The 4,912-nt window shown below is 35.2% G+C and overlaps 2 pseudogenes; one reads left to right on the top strand and one right to left on the bottom strand.

The window, feature by feature from the left end:
* Positions 1-3,328: 3,328 nt before the first annotated feature.
* On the bottom strand, positions 3,329-3,447 carry LOC148474383 (5S ribosomal RNA; annotated as a pseudogene).
* A 577-nt stretch (positions 3,448-4,024) lies between these two features.
* On the top strand, positions 4,025-4,143 carry LOC148474382 (5S ribosomal RNA; annotated as a pseudogene).
* The last annotated feature ends 769 nt before the right edge of the window (positions 4,144-4,912 follow it).

Here is a 4,912-nt window from a genome sequence, read left to right as displayed (position 1 = left end):
CTAGGGGTCCAGACCATAGCAAATTCACTAAGCTTGTTTAAACATGTTTGGTTGTTTATTTTATGATGTCTGGTGCTACTAGATATAGAGAGTTCAGTGACATATGGGGACCATGGTTTCTGTTTAAAGATTCTCCCTCCTATTCAGGCCATATCAGTGGAACTTGGTGACTCGCCTCATATTTTAATACATTTTTAGGATATTATCTCAGGTAATTACCTTCTTATTCCTCACCCTCTCCCTTTATACCCTATGTTCTGTTCCAGGCTTTGTTGTATATTTTTGACTTGTCTTATATTATTTGTAATTTCTTTTATGTTGTATAATAACTTAATTTTGTGGAATAATGTGGATGTGTTTCTTCTTTTTAGTTGATTTAATTAAAAACTTTTAATGCAAAAAAAAATAAAAAATGTTTGGTTTTTGAAAATAGTATACTGTATCTGACTTTTATTATTATATAAAAACCAGGGGGCATATATTTCTAATTGTTTGAGCCTGGAAGGGATTTTTTCTTCCATGTGAGGCTAAATTGGAATTGGCAACTGTCACATTTACAATATATGAAAATTTTAACTTGTTGGACCAGAGTCTTTTTTTATTTTGGTTATAACACTTATATGCAAATATATGGCAACAACTAATTTAGTTGCACATTCTTGGTATATTTTACACAATTTTATGCACAATAACTATTTATTTGGTGAAAGGAACAAATCCAATGTTTTTTTTGTTTTTTTTAAATAACCAGTGAGTGCAGCATTTGCAAACATTTGGGCACCCACAGTATCCAACTGATGCACTGCTACAAGTGGTTTCTAAAGCTGGTTACACATTTGGGCGACAGATCAGCTCTCCATTGACCCGCCCGCCGAAAGACTGATTTGGTGTGTACTATGTCTACAATGTCAATGCAAAACAATACTTTTTTTATACAGTAAATATATATATATATATATATATATATATATTGTTTTATTGAATAATTAAAATCATAAATATTACCTGATAATTATACATTTGTAAATATACTCTAAAAACATACCAGTAGGTTAATTGCCTGGTAATAATATAGGGCAGGGACTGACGTGAATGCCTGAAAAACTCTCTTTAATGAGCTGTATAATATGTGTTTGCTATGCCAATAACTGTTAATAAATAAATATTATAAATAAATAGAATATAGACAATAATCAAATAAATGATAATGCCATTTTCCCATAAATCAATATTAATAAAAAAAACACTTTATCTTACTCAGTTATTGTATGTGATGTACTCATATTTGAAAGAAGAATGAATTTTAAGTAAAGTAGGCATTACACAAAATGTTAGTTTTCTAATTGCCTATTGTATAATGTAAGATATATGGTTATATAAATAGACAAAGGAATGAAAAAATAGATACACTAGGGAAGGAATAAACAGTATGGGGGAGATGAAACAAAACATATTTTCTAATGAGTTTCTCACATGTGGAATTTGTAATCTCTGGTTATTAGATCAGGGCTAAATATAATTAATGATGTTACATTTGCAAATTGCTAGGATCAAGTGAAGAGAAAAAATATATATACGTGTGTGTGTGTGTGTGTGTGAATACTTTAAGAAACCACAAGGGTTCAAGAGCTTATTCTAATATTATTAAAAATATGTGCATTAGACATGTATAAGGGCTATGCTGGAAATACCCAATCAAAGATAAATTAATCAATATATATTAGCTGCAAAATCCATTGTGTGTGTGTGAAGATACCCACTTATGCCAACCACACAAACCACAAAATGGCAAATATATATATATGTATATATATATGGAAAAAGTGAATGATACAGCGACAGGCGTCACTTAGAAAGTGCACAGTGCAATAAATATATATATAAAAAAAAATATTTAATCAAAAGTTCAAAAGGACACACTAACATGAATACATGAAATAAAAACGCACATATTACATATGACTTTAAATGTCAAATTAATATCTAAAAAATGAAGGAGCAAAGATATTAATAATGTTAAATGATAACTGAGTTAAAAAACAGATACATAAATCTCAACACCAAAGTGTTGGAATAAAGTGCAAATGGAAAATGGTAAGTATTGCACAAGCCCAATAATATAAATAAAAAACAAATGAACTGAGAATAAGGTTCTAAAAACAGCAATGAGTTCAAAGGTGCTTATCTTAATAACTCAAAGGCAAGAGTACAGCTTCCCCAACGCGTTTCATCCAATGGGACTTTTTCAAGGGATGTTAGCTAGCAGGCATGAGTCCATATTTATACCAAGCTTAAACAGAACTAATTAGTCAGCCTCATTACAATTAGTGACCTCATATCCGGTCTGACGGAGTGATTTAGCAAAGGAAACTTCCAAACCACTCCTATAAATGAGTTACATTATTTATAACGTAACTGGGATTCCAGTAATATCCAGATCTTTCTAATATTAAGTAGAACTTAGCGTGAAACTAAGCGGTACTTCCGCCCAAAAGACTCCAGGTTTCCACCCTCAGTGTCAACATCCGCCCTCTTCCGGGTCTTAGGCAATGGGATCGGCATCTGCTGTGACTTCCGCCCTCACTTCTGGCTCCACGCGGCCTCCGTCCATCAATATCCGGGAATGGTATCATGGGTGGTCAACTCCCGTCCAGTCCACGTGACCTCCGCACAGATTCCAATGCTCGTCATCTCCGCAAGCACCCGCCCATGGACAACGTCATCTAAATCTCACTCAGGTCACGCGCTTCCAGAAATAGGCACTGCCATGGGTCTGCGGAAGCGAAAAAAACTCAGTAATTTTTGGACACTTAAAAGAGCCATTTTGGGAAAGGGTAACTTATCCCAAACTGTTAATGTTAATAGATACACCAATTGAATAGGCATAAAGTGATAGTGGCATTGTAAAACAATAAGCCTCAAATATAGCAGCAGATTTTAAGAATACAGCATCTAGTTCTAGATGGCAAAAAGGAAGATGGAGTAATAAAAAAAGGGAGAAAGATTTTTTTTTATATAAAGTATAGTAAGATAGACGACATGGTATAAATCACTGGCTAGTTAAGAATAATAAATATTAATGAATTAATAAATATAAAAGAAGAACATAAGAAAACGCTGGCTGATTAAAAAATAGTAATAGGCAAGCAATGGTCTTAATAAAAACTTTGAAAATATCTTTAAAACTAGATTATTTATGAATAAATTAATTATTTAAAGACGGAGGAGGGGGTGGATAAAATTCATGAGTACCACAGAACAAAGGTAGAGAGTTAAAACCATTCAGAGACCCAGTGGCTATCTTGCGCCCTATTGTAAGTATGTATGAACACTACAACACCTGGTATTCCCAGGAGGTCTCCCATCCCAGTACTGGCCAAGCCCATATATGCTTAGCTTCCAAGATCAGTCGAGATTGGGCATATACACAATGGTTTGGTTGTAGGTTCTTATTAACATACACAACTACCGCCTTGTCTCTTACAAGAATGGGGCAATCTCGTAACTCTCATTAAATCCTTGTGGAGCCATGGTATTTAACTCAAAGATCCAGAACATTTCTCTTCTTGATAATTTGTTCCCTAGATCCCCCCCTCTCTCTCCTAATTTAACATGCTCTATTGCTTTAAAAGTTAAGTCCTCCGGATTGGAATCATGATAGACAGAAAAATGTTTGGACACCGCATGTCCCTCAACCTTGTTCCTGATATTGCGAACATGTTCTTGAATTCTTAATTTTAGAATTCAAGAACATGTTCGCAATATCAGGAACAAGGTCGAGGGACATGCGGTGTCCAAACATTTTTCTGTCTATCATGATTCCAATCCGGAGGACTTAACTTTTAAAGCAATAGAGCATGTTAAATTAGGAGAGAGAGGGGGGGATCTAGGGAACAAATTATCAAGAAGAGAAATGTTCTGGATCTTCGAGTTAAATACCATGGCTCCACAAGGATTTAATGAGAGTTACGAGATTGCCCCATTCTTGTAAGAGACAAGGCGGTAGTTGTGTATGTTAATAAGAGCCTACAACCAAACCATTGTGTATATGCCCAATCTCATCCGATCTTGGAAGCTAAGCATATATGGGCTTGGCCAGTTCTGGGATGGGAGACCTCCTGGGAATACCAGGTGTTGTAGTGTTCATACATACTTACAACAGGGTGCAAGATAGCCACTGGGTCCCTGAATGGTTTTAACTCTCTACCTTTGTTCCGTGGTACTCATGAATTTTATCCACCCCCTCCTCCGTCTTTAAATAATTAATTTATTCATAAATAATCTAGTTTTAAAGATATTTTCAAAGTTTTTATTAAGACCATTGCTTGCCTATTACTATTTTTTAATCAGCCAGCGTTTTCTTATGTTCTTCTATTATATTTATTAATTCATTAATATTTATTATTCTTAACTAGCCAGTGATTTATACCATGTCGTCTATCTTACTATATTTTATATAAAAAAAAATCTTTCTCCCTTTTTTTATTACTCCATCTTCCTTTTTGCCATCTAGAACTAGATGCTGTATTCTTAAAATCTGCTGCTATATTTGAGGCTTATTGTTTTACAATGCCACTATCACTTTATGCCTATTCAATTGGTGTATCTATTAACATTAACAGTTTGGGCTAAGTTACCCTTTCCCAAAATGGCTCTTTTAAGTGTCCAAAAATTACTGAGTTTTTTTCGCTTCCACAGACCCACGGCAGTGCCTATTTCTGGAATTGCGTGACCTGAGTGAGATTTAGATGACGTTGTCCATGGGCGGGTGCTTGCGGAGATGACGAGCTTTGGAATCTGTGCGGAGGTCACGTGGACTGGACGGGAGTTGACCACCCGCGATACCATTCCTGGATATTGATGGACGGAGGCCGCGTGGAGCCAGAAGTGAGGTCGGAAGTCACAGCAGACG

The sequence above is a fragment of the Taudactylus pleione genome, unplaced genomic scaffold, assembly GCF_031769625.1.
Source record: "Taudactylus pleione unplaced genomic scaffold, aTauple2 ptg000848l, whole genome shotgun sequence".
NCBI classification, from domain to species: Eukaryota; Metazoa; Chordata; class Amphibia; order Anura; family Myobatrachidae; genus Taudactylus; species Taudactylus pleione.
Note: the sequence above shows the minus strand (reverse complement) of the source record. Positions and strands in the feature narration are given on the sequence as shown.